Here is an 18,579-nt window from a genome sequence, read left to right on the forward strand (position 1 = left end):
TTCTAACTCTTACAGAGTGTCTGAGACTGGCATGGAAGTGCCCAAGAAAGTCTAGGGAGGAATTTTTGCAAGACGTCCTGAGCCACATCGACACTGAACACAAAAAATTGCAGGAGTGGAGGGATAGTGACAGGAGGGAATGAAGGAGAGCACACAGTGGCTCCTGAGCGTTATGGTGTGACAAGCAAACTTGCTGGAGGAGCTGCTAGCACTGCATATGGAACAACTGTGTGACACCTCCCCCCACTCCTGAAGTCAGTGTCCCAAAACTGTTTTCAGTACACATCCCCATCACCACCAGTGAATTTGGACGCCACCCTATCCATGGGTGCCACCTTCCGCACCTGCCCACCCAATCTCCACCCATGCAGACCATGCACTCCGTACCCATCCGCAAGTAGCTTAGCTCTGATGAACTGCAGCCTCCATTCCGTAGCCCATCAGATAGCAGGTCTGCATATGGACGTATACAAATCTGTGCAATTCTTGGGGCATGCCTCACCTCCTGCCTCCCCCACTCCCTCCCTTCCTGTCTCCCACAGTGCAGATGTTTGTTTCATGCCTCACGGGTGGTGTTCTACGTTTACTGTGTTTATTAAATTAAATGAGTATGTTTCAAAGAAATCTTTATTCCATTACGTACAAGAAAGCAAACACAACCCTGCAAAGCTACAGTTACTGTAGCACTAAGTGCAATGCATGGACCAATGAGAGTAATCCCCTAGGAAAGCAGCCACTGACTGCACTCCCATGCATAGCAACAAGTTTTACTGACTTTGAGCATCAAATTGCTGCCTCAAGGCATCCCTGATCCTTTCAGCTCTGCACTGTGTGCCTTTAATAGCCCTGGTCTCAGACTGTTCAGACTTGGCCTCCGGGTGCTGTGCCTCTGTGATCCAGCCCTGAGTGAAGCTTTCACTCCTCCCTTTGCAAATAATATGGAGAGTAGAACACAGTAACAATAGGGATGTTATCATCAGCCAAATCCAGCGTCCCATATAAACATCACCAGGAGGCCTTCAAACGGTCAAAAGCACACTCCATAGTAGTGATTCCCAACCCTTTTCCCATGGAGGAACCCCTAAAATAATTTTTCATATCCCGAGGAACCCCTACGTATGAAAACATTTAGTTGGCCAGAAAAAGTTGACAGCGGGGAGCGCAATTCAATTCCTGCTAAATGTTTGCAAGAACATTTATTTGTAAAGAGTTGTTTATATATAAATCAGCTTACATTGTAAGAAAAAAAAATTGGAGCGTTTTTCCTGTCTCTCTTTCTCTTCTCCTTCTCCTCCTGCCTCTCACTCGCGGAGCCCAAATGGCTGCTTGTTCCCACGCGGTGGCCTGGCTGAGCTGCGCAGAAGTCCCCACCCCTTGCGCCGCTTGCTCCCGCCAGCAGCTTGGCTGAGCAACGCAGAAGTCCCCGCCCTCTTGTGCTGCTTGCTCCCGCGCAGCAGCCCGGCTGAATGGCGCAGAAGTCCCCACCCTCTTGGGCCACTTGTGTCTGCGCAGCGGCCTGGCTGAGCGGTGCAGAAGTCGGCTGAGCGCCGGGGGGGGGGGAGGCGAAGGGCGTGGCAGACACTTCAGGCCCCGCCCAGCATTATTTATTCCGTGATTTCTCGCAGAACCCCTGATGATGGTTCGGGGTTCCGCGGAACCCTGGTTGGGAAACACTGCTCCATAGTCATTCTGCACCTGCTCAACCCGTTGTTTAACTGTTCCTTGCTGCTGTTGAGGCTCCGTGCATATGGTTTCTTGAGCCGCGGGATTAAGGGGTAGGCATGGTCTCCACGGATTACAGTGAGCATTTCTACTTCCCCCATGGTGATCTTCTGGTCTAAGAAGAAAATCCCCACTTGCAGCTTCCTGAACAGGCCAGTGTTCGAAAATATGTGTGTGCCATGCATCTTTCCAGACCAGCCTGCTTTAATATCCATGAAGCACCCATAGCAGCAGAATTATGGAGCAATACCTCTTGCGGTTAATGTACTCCCAGATTAGGTGGTCTGGTGACAGAATTAGAATGTGTGTGCCTTCTATCACCCCACCACAGTTTGGGAAGCCCATCCATGTAAAGCCATCCGCTACAGGTTAAACCTCCCAAATCCAGGATTCTTTGGTTCTGGCAGAGCCAGGGATGTTGCTGGACCAAAGAATTCCGGAGCAGCGCAGGGGCTGGGGTGCTGGGCCAGGCAGCATCTGGGGAGCCCCCACCCTGGCCAGAACCCCCAGAATTAACCGGGCCAGGCGATGGCTAGGGAGCCCCAGCCAGGGAACCCCTGGCATCAGTGGACCAGATGAGAAGCTCCCACCCGGGTCAAGGAACCTCCAGCGTTAGCAGGGAGATGTGGCTGGGGAATCCCAGCCCCGACCGGGGAATCCCTGGCTGCAGCTAGGCTGCCTGTGGTCCAGCAGCCCTGGCCAGGACCCACCCCCCCCAATCTTCCCCGGTGACAGTGGGGCTGGGTTGACTGGGCAACCAGCAGTGGGGCAGGGTGGGAGGGCGGTCCCAGCAGCAGTAGGGCTGGTGGCAGCTGGATGGGCCCAGCTAGGAACCCCAGGGAACACTCTGTGGCAGTGGGACTGGCAGTGGCCAGGTGGTCCCCACTGGGGATCCCAGGAGATTCTGGGGCAGCAGGTGGGCAGCCAGGGGGGAGCACTGACATCCCTTGTTCTGGCAAACTCCCTGGTCTGGGACAGCTCAGGTCCCGAGGGTGCTGGACCAGGGAGGCCCAACCTGTATTTCATGCACATTTCCCAGAGTCACAGTCTTTCAGAACACGATGCAATTGATGACCCTACATGCTTCCAGCAGCACAAAGCCAATGGTCAGCTTTCCCATTCTGAACTGATTGCCAACTGAGCAAAAGCTGTCTGGAATAGGGATGTTAAATATCGATTAATTGAATAGTCAAATAACCTCGTGAATTCTTATTGGTTAATTGACTATTCTATAGTCCACGGGGGTGTGGCCGGCAGCCGCTTCACTCCTGAAGAGTCCCCTGCCACACCATGCTGCTACCTCTGTATCAGGGGCGGTAGCACGGGGTGCCAGGTGGGAGCTGGTCTGCAAGGGGAGCCCGTTTAAAAACCAGTTCCCCATGCGGACCGGCTGCCTGTCGTCCTGTGCTGCTGCCTCTGATACAGTGTGGGGTGAAAGCAGCCCCTGTCTAGGGGTAGTTCTGAGCTCCCAAACCCAGTACAAGCCAGAACTGAGCTGGGCTGCCTGCCTGCCCAGCTCCTAATACACTTTAAATACAGAGCTGCAGCAGGGGTAGGTCCCAGACCTGTTGCAAGCCAGGACTGAGCCAGGCTGATGGCCAGCTCACTAAATAATGTACTGGGGGGAGGGGGAGAATGCATGTAGTCTACAACATAAGCTTTTAACCTATAAGCTTTTGTTTATCAGTTAATCAGCTGCACTATTACATCCCTAGTCTGGAGTAGCCAACTTCCAAAGTACAATTACCACATGCTTCTCCACTGGCAGGGTGACTCTAATTTACATGTCCTTGCACCGCAGTGTGGGAGCGAATTCAGCACGCAGTCCCACCGAAGTGGTTTTCCTCATCTGAAAGTTCTGCAGCCACTGCTTGTCAGCCCAGGCTTGCATGACGATGTGATGACACCACCCAGTGTTTTTTTCCCGAGCCCAAAAGTGATCACCACCTCTGTGAATGCCGCAAGAAATCTCATGTCATACGAACGCTGCTTGGACTGGTCCTTGTCACTTTGTGGCTTCAGGAATAACTTGACTATCAGCATTTTTGTCAACAGCTGGAGATCCACTTGTGGCGTAGTGGGGGTGCTGTCTGCTCTGTAACTCGGTGTCCCCCTGCGCTGTGATGTGATTCCCACTGACTCACCCAAATGTGGATTAACCCAGACACCTAGGCTCAGCCTCCCAGGGAGAGAGACAAAGGGAGGAAGGCGGAGACCAACACCTGGCTGGGGGGCAGGGCCTTGGAGGGTGGCAGTTGCTGTCTGGGAAGCATGGAGAGAACAGGCTAAGCTGGGGGCCACGGGTGATGGACCTTAACCCTAGGGGCCTGAACCATCCTGGCCCTGCTCCCAGTAACCACATCACGTATGTGCTGTGCTGTATTCTGGAAAATCAATAAACCCCTCTCTATTCTACTGGCTGGTGGAGACTGTTCTTGCTGCTGTGGGGGTGCAGGATCGGGGAAACCCCAACTCGCCGTCACACCATTTCTGCACACAAAGGAGGCAGTTTTCAGCCCAGAAACCATAGAAAGATGGCACCAAATGTGGTCGGAAGCTCCGGGGTTGCTGGGATGTGAAGCAGTGCACCACGGGGCATTGGGACAGGACTCAAGATGCGTCTACCCAGAAACCTCTGTGGCAGAAGAAGAAGAGGTGCTCTGTGGGATAGCTTCCCAGAATGCACTGTTCCAAAAGGTGCTGCAAGTGCTGTTAGTTTGGCCACAATAATGTGTTGGTAGCTGACGGTGTGGACACCCAATAGCCCTTTTACTACTGCATTGAGCAGCACTGTTACACTTTGCATCTGCCAGTGTAGACGTAGCCATAAGGTTCATTAGAAAGTTGGATGTTTATAAAAGGATAGCTGTAAGCCCATCAGTGTATTATGGGGGGCAAGTAGCAATTATTTTGGTTATAGTATTTTTTTAAAACAAATGTAGCTTCAAAATAGTCTGTAAAAGGATGTTAGTAAACTTAGATGGCTGACCTCATAGTCTGTTGGTTTTACTGCTTAAATGTGTCCCTGTATGCCCTTTAAAGTGAAGGGGACCAGTATGACTTACAAAGTCTGCATTTATTTTATGTGCTTCTGCAGTTACAAGTTATCTCTTCTGGGCATGTCTCTGCTTGAAACAGAGTATTTGTCATAGATATCCTATATTGCTAATTTATATCTCATAATTGAAGTGGCTTATATTAATTATACAGCTGACTTGGCATTCTTCTAGCTTTTTCTAGCATTCTGGCAGGAATTGTCCTCTGCATATGTAAGCACTGCATATGTGAAGAATAATAGATTCTATTAAGGATGATATCAGCATGTGGGATGGCCTCAAGGAGCCTATTAAAAGAACATAAATAAGCCTTTTGATTTGATGCTTTTTTTTCCTTCTGTGTCGTCGTCATTCGGTAAAATACCATATCGTTGAAGACATCAGCTAGTGTCTGCAGTGGAATAAGGTAGATCTGGTGACTTAAGCAAATTGATAGGCAGTGTCATCATTATGGAGACACATTGGTAGCAGCCACATAGAGTGGTGTTCTAAAACTGAGCATTAAATCCTGTTTTTCCCCTATAAATACACAATCCTTCCATGTAAATTGTCTCATTTAAAAATTTCAAAAGTTCTAAAAACTATGCAGTTTTGATTGGTTTCTCGTCATAATTTTTAATAGGAAGATTTTAGAATTTAGCTAAGCAATGGCATTCTGCATATGAACTGGAAAAATAGGTCCCTGCTCTTAGGACATTTGTGTTTGTTCTACATTTGATCAAGGATAGGAAGGGAAAACACATAAGGGAGAGTTGAAGTGAAAATCTACATTTTAAATGTAATTCTTTTCCTTCACCTACTTTCTGTGTAACACATTCTGGAATTGAGGTGTTCAAATCTGGCTTTAAAAGCCTTATAAAGTTTTTATGACTCCAAACAAATGCTATTGCAACAAAACTCTTACTATTAAATAAATCGTAATAGAAATGTAGCCGTGTTAGTCTGGTGTAGCTGAAGCAAAATGCAGGACTATGTAGCACTTTAAAGACTAACAAGATGGTTTATTAGATGATGAGCTTTCGTGGGCTTCCTCAGATTAAATAAATCTTCTTCAGTTTCTGATGTGATGTTAAAAGAAAATTGAATTTTATGGTACTAGGAACTTCAGTCCAGGATATATTTTCAAATAATTTACGTCTTGAAATTCTTGGCTAAAATGACACTACAGATTGGAATAAATTGCCTAGGGAGGTTGTGGAATCTCCATCTGTGGAGATATTTAAGAGTAGGTTAGATAAATGTCTGTCTATCCTACTAGATGGTCTAGACCAGTGTTTCCCAAACTATGAGCCACGGCCTGGTGGGAAAAAAATACCGAGCCTCAGCGTGGCTGCTGGGATGTTCCGGGCTCCCGGAGTGCCCGTGTGGTGCTGGGTCCCGGCAGAGGCATAGCTAGGGTTACCAGGTGAGTTCAGAAAAAATGCCGGACACACTTGATCTCAGATGGGGGGAAGAGGGGGTGGGCCGGGAGAAAGTGTGTGTGTGTGTGTGTGTGTGTGTGGAGGGGGGGACCAGCCGCCGGGAAGGAGGGCTGGGGGGAGGTTGGGGGCAGCAGGGCTGGCCGAGGGGAGGAGGAGGGGAGAATTGGCCAACCCTACCCCTCCTTGGAACCTCCCTCCTAACCAGACACCCTACCCCCAATCTGCTCCTGCTCCTGCCTCCCGGAGTGCCTGTGTGGTGCTGGGTCCCCCAAGCCCTGGCCCGGGCTGGGTGGAGGATGCAGCTGGGTGAAACAGTGAAAATTTAATTAATTTTTCATTTTTTTTTATATGCGTTTATATTTTTGGGCTGCAAAAAACAGTACTGAAAGAAAAACCAGGTTCCAACTAATGTAAAAAGTTTGGGAAACCCTGGTCTACCCAGATTTCTGTCCGTCTTATAGTCTATTTATCCAATCCATATTCCCTTAACTTGCTGGCAAGAATATTGTGGGTGACTGTATCAAAAGCTTTGCTAAAGCTGCCACTGGGGGTTTTGGGAGGACCAGAAACAACTTATTTGAATATTCATCATTTGCTTAATAAATATGCAAATGAATATTACTGGTCCTCCAACAGCTTGTGAATAGATTTACTGGTTCCCATGACAAAAAATATGGGAACCCCTGGTCTAGACAGTGCTGGGTCCTACCGTGAGGGCAGGGGACTGGACTCGATGACTCTCGAGGTCCCTTCCAGTCCTAGTATTCTATGATTCTGTGATTGAACCTCTCTAGTCAGGCATCTTCAGGACCTGACCAGTGCGAACCAGAGACTTTGTCGGACCATGGGAGGTCAGTATTATCTAGCAGCATTACCAACACTTCCACTGCTTACTGGGCTCTTAGAAGATGTTTAGGGGTAAATTAGCGCTGAATAGCAGCACAGAACACTGAAAGCCAGGGCTGGGGGCTGTAAACAAACTTCATGGGATTATAGGAAACTTGACCACACCCATGATGAGTGAACATTTGGCTAACTAAAATCAGGCCGGACAACCTATGTTGCCGGACCAGAGAGTGCTGAACTAGAGAGGTTAAATTTGTATTTAAATTTCCCTCCCACCACCAACTTCTTATATTTTCTTAATGTGAAAAGATTCTAAGCATGTATCGGCATACAGAGCTGCACCATTTTAATTGAAGGTGTAATTTTAAATCAGTTTCAATATATGGACCCAAAAGGCTATGGAGGCACCTCTCATTTTGATTTAAACTAGGCTTAATTCAATGTACCTTGACTAGACTAGGAATAGATTTAAGACAAATCAAAATAAAACACTATTAAACCAGGCTCTACCCATGGGTTTTCACTGTCTTGACTAAAGTGTTACAAGTTTGTATTAGATGAGGTTCAGGAGTTTGTTTTCTTGAGATGATTAATTTACAGTAATTTTATGCTGAAATAACAGCAAACAGCAGTGAATAACAGGAAGGGCTCAGCCTTCCATCTAAGAAAAGAACCTCTTCGCTTTTGCAGTCAGCCTTCACAAACCTGGGAACTCTGATTCATTTCTCAGTGAAATATTCTTTCAACTTACTTCAACACCTGGTCACTTTAGCTCACTTAGTTTTAATGCTACATGAAGATAAAAACAAATAATCAAACTGTTGGCTGGGAGCTATATTCAGTGAGGGGAAAGACATTAAAGTATTAAACTGCTAGCGGAGAGAGGTTTTCCTGGAATCCCATGAGAGAAAGCTCCAGCTCCTAGAGGCAGAGCAAAAATTAATTTTTTGTAACTTCCATCTTCATAAGGAACAGTTAAGATTAAGCTATGCTCTTCACTACTGTCACATAAAAAGCCATATGTAGGCCTGCAGGGGTTAAATTTGTATTCCTCTTGGCCAGCCATGAGCCCTGAAGGCGAAGATATCAGGTGTTCTTTATCAGATGGCCTTCATCAGCCACAGCTCCCTATGCTGGCTAGCTGAGAACCGCATATGGGAGAAATAACATGACCTTGGTTCTCAGCCCCGTGGGAACGTTGAGAATGGCACTGGGCCAACTCGCTCACACTCTGTAAACAGCTAAAGCATAAGATAACTGGGAGCCCCGCCCCTCTGTGAGTCTCACCTGGGACGTAGACCTTGAAGGGTGCCTTGGATCCCCCTAGTTGGAGCTAGTCCACTGCGGCCGGATGCAAGGTGACTGGAACAGGACTCCCCACAGGCTATAGGGGTGTAAGCGTTTCCAAGTGCCTGTTACTCTATGCATTGCTCTGCCTATGCTTATTGGCATATTACTTTGCAGTAGCTGTGTAACCATCAGGCAGTATTAAGCCTGTAATAGTAGTAATGTAGAGAGATTAATAAAAGCAACTATCCCTAATCGACTCTGTCTTGAAGTAAATCCACAACTCTCTTGGGTTCACAGCTTTAGGAAACAAAACTGCTAAAATGTCGTTAGGCATCATTTGCTCATGTTTCAGGAGGACCTGGAACAGGAAAGCCAGCTACCTGAAGGAGCTGCATAGTTCTGCAGAATTTTACTTTTCACTCATGTTCCCTCATAAACACACACAAACAATACCCAGAGTGCTTTCCTTAGACCAGCACAATTATTTTAGAGTTGTGGGCAGGGCTTAATCCCAAACTTTTGCTCCGTAGGCAGGGCCGACAAATAATGCAATCTACTCACCAGTGGCAAGTAGATTACAACCCAGAAGAGCCGGGTTCGGGCGATCTGTGCATGCGCAGATCGCCGAACAGTGAGGCTGGCGCTCGCCGCAGTTTGGCGAGCCCTGTCCGTAGGAATGTGTGTTTTGCACAGGGAGAATATTCTGTCCACTCTGGACCTTAAAAGAATATTCTCTCTGTGCAAAACACACATTCCTATGGAGCAAAAGCCCTGCCCACAACTCTAAAATAATTGTGCTGGTCTAAGGAAAGCACTCTGGGTATTGTTTATATGTGTTTGAGGGAACATGAGTGAAAAGTAAAATTCTGCAGAACTATGCAGCTCATTCAGGTTGCTGGCTTTCCTGTTCCAGGTCCTCCTGAAACATGAGCAAATGATGCCTAATGACATTTTAGCAGTTTTCTTTTCCTTATAAGGACCACAACACTCAGTACCCTTGCCAGTTCTGCTTGCCAGCACTTACATAGCTGCTCTTGCTTTGTTATGTAGATCCCATTCAACCTTATTTCAGCAAACAGGAAGCAGTACTGTTCTTTGACAATGAAAACAATATTATTCCACAAGGAAAAAAATAGCATTTCTCCTGGGTTATGATCATGATTGGGATGTTTACTACTACTACTGTAGGTATTAAAACCTATAGTATTAATATCTGTAGATGGCTAGGTTTGTTCCTTGTTCTCCACTTCCACTCTCAGCTATAAGTTGCTATATGTATGTGCTATAAAATACATGTTTGTGACATGATATTTAGTATTTTTGGTGTATTGAAACCCTTGATGGTTTCACTAATGTGGAAAAAAAAAGAGGTTATACCACAGAAAAATCTCTTTTAAAATGAATTAAAAAACAAAAAGGATAGCCAGAGTTAATATTGAAACATTGAAACTGCATCCATTCATTACTCTTGATGCTGAGTATTGCAGTTTTCTATTAAAAAACTTTATATAAAGGGCTGTAATGCCTTTATTAATTTTTGCACATAAATTGTATTGGTTTACTAATGTGTCGGGCTGGAAAATTCCTTTTCACACACCAGAAATGAAGGTTTTGAAATTTACTTTTGTTCTGGTATGGGACAAAACTGAGACTTTTTGAAAATGTTCATATAAAAATGCCGAGAGAGAGAGAGAGACTCTTGCCAGAATAACCAGTAGTCTAAGAGAGCCCTCATCACTGGTCTACTGGGTATTCTGTTGAGAGGGTCTCTCTCCAGGTCATAGAAACAGCACAGTAACTGTGAAAGGCAGCATGGCTACATGGATGAGATTTGGGTCTGCTGTTTTAGAGATAATGGTCTATTCCTGGCTCTGCTAGAAGAGAGTTTGCAACTTCTTGGCTACCCCTCTGGGACAGCAATGCTTGCCTATCTTATAAGGTGGGGTATAAGGCCTTGGTGAATAAGAGCTGTGAAGGGCACAGAATTAACACTAATCAGAAGAACTATCACTAGAGCTCAGTTTCCTTCTGCCTTCCAATTCAGCATTCCTGTGACTTCAGTTTCTTGTCTGGTGTTCAGGCTGTGGAGGTCAGGGAGCATTTTCTATGTAGAGGAAGGTGGATGAGGTCTAGAGCATGCGTAGTGTAAATAGAATGTTTCAGGATTTTAGCACAGTGGTTCCTAAACTTTTTATTAAGGTAACTTTGGTGCATTTTGTGTATGTTTCATTTTTCTGGGATCTGCCGTTACATTTAAGCACCCTCTGCTCTTGCACTACAACCTAAATCCAGTTCATTGTGGAGGAGAAGCCCCTGGATGGGAGAAGAGAGTCAGTGAGCCTGCCCCACAGCAGCAGTTCTTTTCCCAGGGGGTTGGAAGTTGGCACATAGGGTTGCAGCATCACTCACATTTGGCCCAGCCATCCCTCCAGGATATCACAAGCTAAAACAGGTGCCATTGCTGCAGGGTGGGTGGGGTCTTCCTTCCACTCTGGACCAAGAGAAATGCATTCTTGCCAAGGGCCCAGGGATGGGCTGGTCTAGCTTTGGGTGTGGTGGAGTGACCTTTTGTGATCCACTGGTGAATTGGAACCCATCCTTTAGGAAACACTGCTTTAACAGACAGAGTCTAGCAAACTTCGCATATGCAAATGATTATTTTCCAGAAGCTTATGATTTAGTCAATCTGGATAGATTTTCATAGCATAAAAGGCACCATCCTGACTCCAGTGCTCAACAGGATTTCCAAATAGTGGAGACACTGGAACTGTTCAAATAAATATTTGGCAGTTGTTTCAACACTGGCATAACTACTGAACTATTTGCTCTGAAATATCCCAAACAAAAAATTAGCCGGGGCAGAGAGCAAACATGGAAAACTAAAGCACAAATAGTTAGTAAAAAATCCTTTATAAGCTATTGAAAAATGGGGGGTTAGAATGAAAAGTATTAGTATTAGTGGTTTATAATGGAATATAACTGTAAGCATCTCTGCTTGCTGCTTTTAGTAAGATAAGCCAGAAAACGCCTATTTCAAATGAGTTAAATATATAACTGGCACACTACACCAGTTCATTTGTAATTAATTGTAAAATAGCTGACTGATCATGGAGCTTGGAACTAATCACTGATGAGTTCCAAAAGCACAAGATTGCTGCAATTTCCATTTGGGAAAATCACTTCACCTTTCTGCTTCACTTTCCTGATCTATAAAATGGAGTAAGACATGAAGCCCATAATGATGTAGGTATCAGCATGTTGAAGGTACCTGGTTTCAAAATTGTACTCCTCAAAATCCAATATTCCAGCAGAGAGAACTGTCTGAACCACAGTGTGTTTTCACCATATTCCCCAGCACAATTGTTCTTACAGGAGAGATAGTCTCTTAGTTTCCGAATGGTGGGAGGAGGTATTAGTATTCACTTGAAACAGAAAGCTTGTTTTAACCTTAACTGTAGTCTGCTGTAATACAGTACTTTGAAGATACAAAATACTGTGTACTAAATTATATTTATATTCAACACCTATGCATAAATACACCAGTATAAAATTGTTCTAATTAAATGAAGCCTAGGAGAAACATAATTATCTCTAAAATATACATTGCTCTCTTCTCTATAATTATGTTGTAATTATACAATATGGCTGCGTCTAGACTGACATGGTTTTGCAGAAATACTTTTAACGGAAAAGTTTTTCCGTTAAAAGTATTTCCGCAAAAGAGCATCTAGATTGGCATGGATGCTTTTGCACAAAAAGTGCTTTTGCGCAAAAGCATCCGTGCCTAGTATAGACGCGCTTTTGCGCAAGAAAGCTCTGATGGCCATTTTAGCCATCGGGCTTTCTTGTGCAAAAAATTAAGGTGCCTGTCTACACTGGCCCTCTTGCGCAAGTATTCTTCCACAAGAGGGCTTATCCCTGAGCGGGAGCATCAAAGTATTTGCGCAAGAAGCACTGAATTCTTACATTAGAACGTCAGTGCTCTTGCGCAAATTCAAGCGGCCAGTGTAGACAGCTGGCAAGTTTTTGCGCAAAAGCGGGTGCTTTTGTGCAAAATCTTGCCAGTCTAGACACACCCTATATGCTTGCCAGATAAACCACTGAAGTCAATAACTTGTGGTCAGATGATTATAATTGACTGCAACAGGGTTTCTTGTTTCTTCCTCTGAAAGTGAGAGGACATGGGTTAAGATGGAATGCTGATCTGATATAGTATTAAGCAGGATTTTGTGCAGAGGCAGGGATTTGCCTATAACATGGAGTAGCTTGCAAGACAAAAATTACAATCCTGTTTGTAGTTATGTATTTTTTGCCAGACACAGATACCAGGTCCAAAGCTCCAGCAGTTCTAATCTGGATCAAGTTTTGCTCCTAATCAGCAGAAACTGTTTCCATTAATGCTGATTACTTTTAAAAAATCAAATTCAGTCATTCAAAACAAAGCACATTTTTGTAGAATAGTCTATAACCGTGGTCACCAACCGGTAGATCGCGGTGAATTGCAGGGGCTCTACGAGTCAATCTTTAGCTCCTTCTGGACTGCACGCCTGCGCACAACTAATTTTGAATTGGCACTCTTTGTGGAGCAGCTACTCACGGAGTAGCAACACAGGTGAGTAGCTGTGGTGGGATCTGTTGGGTCGGGAGGGCTGAAACACCCCGGCCTGCTGGCTGTGACGGAGGAGGCTGCACCGTGCTTCAGCTGATTGGGCTGCTTCCCCTCTGCTCCAGCCCATGTGGAGCGTGGTGTACCCTGGCTGAGCGCCCTGGCCAGGCAGCCCTCCTCTTTGCTCCAGCCCAGCTGACCTGCGCTCAGCCAGATGAGGCTGCACTGTGCTCCTGCTGGCCGGGAAGCCCTTCCTCTTTGCTCCAGCCCAGCTGGAGTGAGGCTCAGACATAAAACATAGAAGGAACATTGAGTGTGACCACCATTCATGTATTGCAGTGTGGGTGATGTGTGGTATTGCTCAGATCTTGCAATACCTGGGCAAAATTAGCTTAATTAAGAATGATTAAAGATTAAACACTGTCACATTCTCCCAGTCTTGTCTTGAATTCTGTTTGAAATAAATGTCAAGAACTTGCAGAGTCTCTCGCCTTAAATGATGCAGACAGGTGATATGTCTAACCTGGGTAGGAAAGCACTTGAAGAAAATTCATGTTTGGGGGAGTTGAGTTGGAGAGAATTGAATACACTTAGGATATTAGTGTTAGATACTGCTTTTAAAAAATAGGAGTTAAGACTGAAAATGTTGCTGCAGTACAAAGAAAACAGTAAGAAATTAGATCAGTCTTCTCGTGTCAGGAAAAACTCCATGTGCAAAACTGAATATAGTTAATTGAGACAAGGAAAACGTAACAGATTGAATAGCTCTCAGGCTATGTCTACACTGCCACTTTGCTGCACTGCAACTTTCTTGCTCGGGGGTGTGAAACCCTCTCTTCCAAGCACAGCAAGTTACAGCACGGTAAAGTGCCAGTATAAATGGGCTCTCAAACTGGTAGAAAGAATTAAAAATAAACAAAAAACTCCGTAATGCTTGGTTTCAATTGGACCAAAGAAACATTGGTAATTTCCAGTAATGGATTTGAAAGTTTTGTTTTAAAGATACTATATCAAAATTGAACTATTAAACATGGAGAATCTATAACAAATAAGTTTGTTCAGATCAAAGGTTTCGTGCACTAGCTAATGCACCTTGAAGATGAAAGTTGTACATCAATTTTTTTTATGAGAAGCTGGTCACAGTTAGGGATGTGAATGTTTAACTGGGAAGCATCAACCTTACCGAGTGATTCTTACCCGTTATGGTTAACAGGCAGCCCACTGCCCACTTGTTATACTGATGTTTTAGACAATGCAAAACATCCTCTTTCCCTTAAAAGAAAATCATCCTGCTCTAAAATACTTCTGTATCTTAATACCATTTTTCTTTGAGTATAGTAAGAGCTTTTATCTAATATGCATGAAGCAACTGAAAGAACTCACATGAGACTTTCAAAGCTGATCCATTTTTAACAAGCTAGAAGGGCCTATTATATAACAGATTTATGCGAACAATAATTCTAATCCATGAAAAGTCAACCTGAATTAAAGTAATTGTCATTGCAAATAAGCCATATTTTAGTAATATATTCACTTGCCATAATTGGTGCTCAGTTGCTCTTTGATCTCTTATAGAAGAAATTATGGGTAGTGAAGCTTCACTAATTTATATCAGTGACTTAATTTATTACATGTTATTGAATTTTGTCAAATAATAAAGAAGTGAACAAATAAAATTAATCAAAGACAGTGCATCATAAAATATATTTTGCTTGCTTAATTTGACTATTGTCATTTGTCAAATAAATTAAACTATTGCATTAGTAAAAATATTGCAGTGTGTCTTGTAAAAATACCGAGATCTCTCTCAGTAATAACAAGGCCTTCCTGAAACATAATGGCATTAACAGTTTTGCTGAGAAATTGGGAGCCAGCTGTTTCGGTGAATTTTTTGATGTATAAATTAGAGAGGTGACAGTGTAATTTCTGCAGTTCTGTTTATTTCTCCAACTTTTTTTTTCTTCAGTTAAGTCCGTTAGCCTTTTTCTGTGTTCTATTACACTCACTCACTCACTCACTCACTCACTCACTCACTCACTCACTCACTCACTCACTCACTCACTCACTCACTCACACTCTTTTCCCTTTTGGAAATATGCCATGAAGTGCTTATACTCCAATACAACTTCAATACATGTATGACCAATCACTTCACTGCTCTTTGTAACTCTTCTCTCGGGCTATGTCTACATTGCGGGAGGTATCCTGAAAAATCCTTGCTGCATCCAGGGAACACATTTGCTCTTCCGCTTTTTTTTTTTTTCATGGAAGAGCAAACACATTCTTTTGGGGAGCCCTGTATATCTCATTCTATGAGGAATAAAGGCTATGAAAGAAGAGGCTTTTCCGCCATTTGGCTCCATCTAGATAGGACCAAATGGCAGAAAAGCCTCTTCTGGAAAAGCAATCGGAAAAAGTTATGCAAACTGTGGAGTGCAATTTGCGTAGCTTTTTCCAATTAAAAACTTATAGTGTAGACCTAGCCTCCGGGATTTTGTTTTGTTACAGTTGTCTTATTATGAAACCATTTTACTGTATTATCTAAACTATTTCTGGGTCTGATTGTCTGGAGGGAGAGCCAATAAGATTAATGATGCTTCCATACAAAATGCAAAATTCTGTTTGGAGTTTGGGACACTGAAGTGGTAGGATTACCTGGAATTTTTAATTAAGATGTATTAGATATACACTTAGTCTAGCAGCACTTTAAAGACTAACAAAACATGTAGATGTTATCAAGAGTTTTCATGGGCACGGTCTACTTCTTTCATCTGAAGAAGTGGGTTGTGCCCACGAAAGCTCACAATACTTATTATGCCACACGTGTTTTGTTAGTCTGTAGGTTGCTGCTTGACTATTAGTTGTTTTTTAAGTTTTTTCCAGCTACAGACTAACTCGGCTACCCCTCTGCAGCTAGATACATATACTTGTCGGGCCTTCATAATTTGCAAGTGAATCCCTTCATTTGCAATTTTCACATTCACAAATGGTCATTTTGATTTTCTGATGTGACCTTTCCTCTGTCAGGCTCTTGAGGTGCTATGTCCTATTAAGCAGTTCCTATTTTACAGTCATCTTGGTCTCTTCTTGTGACAGTTACCTCCTCCCCTCGCAATATGTAATGTCTTTCTGACCTTTCTATAAAGTAAGTCTAGAGCAGAGGATGTCAAACTGGTAACTTCCATTTGAGTATACTAAGGGTTGTAAGAGTTACACTAAATGTAGGTAAGCCTTGCTTGAAAACAGTCTCTTTGCTTTATACATGTGTTGGTGGCTCTGTCATGCTGTGACCTAATTTACTTAATTTGAATGTACTTTGCAAGATTCCTTATTTTTCAGTATAATGTTTTTCACACTTAATCCTGCGCTCGCAGTGACTTCCTCCTTCAGAAAATATGGAAACAAAGCTATTCAGAACATCAGTGTTCTTATTATTTACTCATATGACTTGTGACCTGAACAATAAATAAAGCCTGTTTTGATTTGTGTTTTTAAATACAGGTTAGAATCATAATCAAGATGTCTTGTGTCAGTTTTCAAACTCATTCCGTTTTGACTCTCCCAGCTGAGATGGGCAGAGGGAGGAATGTTTATAAAGTTATGTAGCCCGGGGGCCAAATTTACGAAACCTCTGAGCCACATACCACAATCTTCAGAAGTTCAAGAGCCAGGGCATACCTACTAGGGCTCAGGTCTTCAGCCTTGCCAGGAAAGAGAGGCTGGCGACTTCAACCACATGGTACATGCCTGGCTGGATTCAAGGTTTCAGCCCTGCAGGGTGTGCCTGCCAGTTGGGCAGAAAGTAAGGCGATGGGGCAGTGTTTGCTCACCACATTCAGTTACATGATGCTGTCAGGCCCCATCCCTGCAGGATGTCTCACTGGAGCTGTCAAGCTGGAAGCAGCAGCAGTGAGGAGAGACAACTGCAAATAGCTGGGCGCTGCAGGGATAGCTGCTGCTTTCACTCTGCCTCTTCCTTGAAGCTAAGGCAGGGGTAGGCAAAAGGGCCTCGGGGGGCTGGATGCAGCCCACTGAGCCGGTTGATCCAGCCCACAGATGCCCTGCTGCTCCCCCGCCACCAGGCCAATCAGGGTCTGGGGCCAGGGGAGTGTGCCAAGTCTCCACCCCCATCAGGAGTTGACTCTAAGCTTTGCATGCCCCTGGCAGGGCAGGAGGAGACTTTGCCCATTCCCCCGCTCCCAGGCCCTGATTGACTTGGGGGTGTGGAGAGCTTGCAAAATCTCTTCCTGCCCTGCAAGGGACACGTGCTGCTCAGCTGGCAGTGGACTCTAAGCGTGGCACTCCTTGCAGGGCAGAAGCAGGGAGAGAGAGACTTCCCATGCTCCCCTACACCCTGATTGACCTGGGGGATTGGGGAAGCATGCAGTTTCCTGCCACCAGGGGCTCGGGTGCCTAGCGGGAACCGCCAGCTGTTAAGAACTGCATCAGAGGCAGCAGCATGGGGTGCCAAGCGGGAGCTGGTCCACAAAGGGAGCCAGTTTAAAAACCAGCTCCCCTTACGGACCCACTACTTGTCACCCTGTGCTGCCGTCTCTGATAAAGGGGCAGCAACATCTGTCTAGGGGGCAGTCTTAGCTGGGCTGCCTTTCTGCTCATCTCCTAATACACTTTAAACGCAGAGCCGCAGCAGGAGGAGGTCCAGGACCCATTGCAAACTAGGGCAGAGCTGGGCTGCTGGCCAGCCTGCTAAAAAATGTACTGGCAAGGGGCGTGCTGAGGGAAGTGCATGTAGTCTATAGCATTAGCCTATAAGCTTTTGCTTATCAGATAATCTGTTAATCGACTACACTATTACATGCCTATCCCAAAGATTAACTTGCTGCCTTCTACAGGATTCTAATTTGTCACCCCAATGATCCAATGAGAGGCTGTTAGGGAGATACAGAGCTTGTAGTGTGTGTATTGCCTTTGGTGTATGGGTGATACCCAGCTTTGTTTATTGGACCAGGATGTTTATTTGAGTGATTTACCTATGGTCTAAGATTAGGATTTAAGATGACTGGTATCATAGCTCTTTGATATTTGATTTTAGAGCTTACATGGGAAACAAGCATCTGAAATAAAGGGCAGCAGTTGTTCCTTCTCCCTTGATTATATGCATGTATGTCTGCTATTTGTCACTTAGTTCACAGCCTTGGTGTTTTATTGTATTCCCGGATAGCAAATTTGTCATGGCTTTTCATTTTGTTCCATCAGCATATCTGTAAGGCTGCCGAATTCCCTTGTGGCCCTTGCTACAGTCAGCAATAATCATACCTCGAGGTCCCTTCCAGTTCTGTTTCTACCTTGAGAGAGGATTACTGGAATGTACTCCACATGGCTTTACATGTTGAAGACCATTCTGTAACTTCAGCTTGTACACAATGTAGTGACCCACTTAAATAGCAGCCTCCCAGGGGTAGCCCTGTTAGTTTGTAACTTTCAAACAAGTAGTCCTGTGGCACCCTAGAGACTAACAAAAATATATAGTGTCATGAGCTTTTGTGGGCAAAACCTACTTTCTCAGATGAGCTCGGGTGGAAAAGTGTGTGTGTGTGTGTGTGTATCTAAGGTGCTATAGGACTCCTTATTTTTAAATAGAAGAGTTTCTTTGGGGCAGGGGGCTATACTCCTGTAC

At 44.6% G+C, this 18,579-nt stretch overlaps 1 protein-coding gene across 8 annotated transcripts in view; it reads left to right on the plus strand.

Moving 5' to 3' along the window:
• LRCH3 (leucine rich repeats and calponin homology domain containing 3) overlaps window positions 1-18,579 on the plus strand; it is a 116,164-nt gene that overhangs the window by 29,943 nt on the left and 67,642 nt on the right. The window lies entirely within an intron of this gene.

The sequence above is a fragment of the Pelodiscus sinensis genome, chromosome 10 (genome assembly GCF_052426305.1).
Source record: "Pelodiscus sinensis isolate ZL-2025 chromosome 10, ASM5242630v1, whole genome shotgun sequence".
Lineage (NCBI taxonomy): Eukaryota > Metazoa > Chordata > Testudines > Trionychidae > Pelodiscus > Pelodiscus sinensis.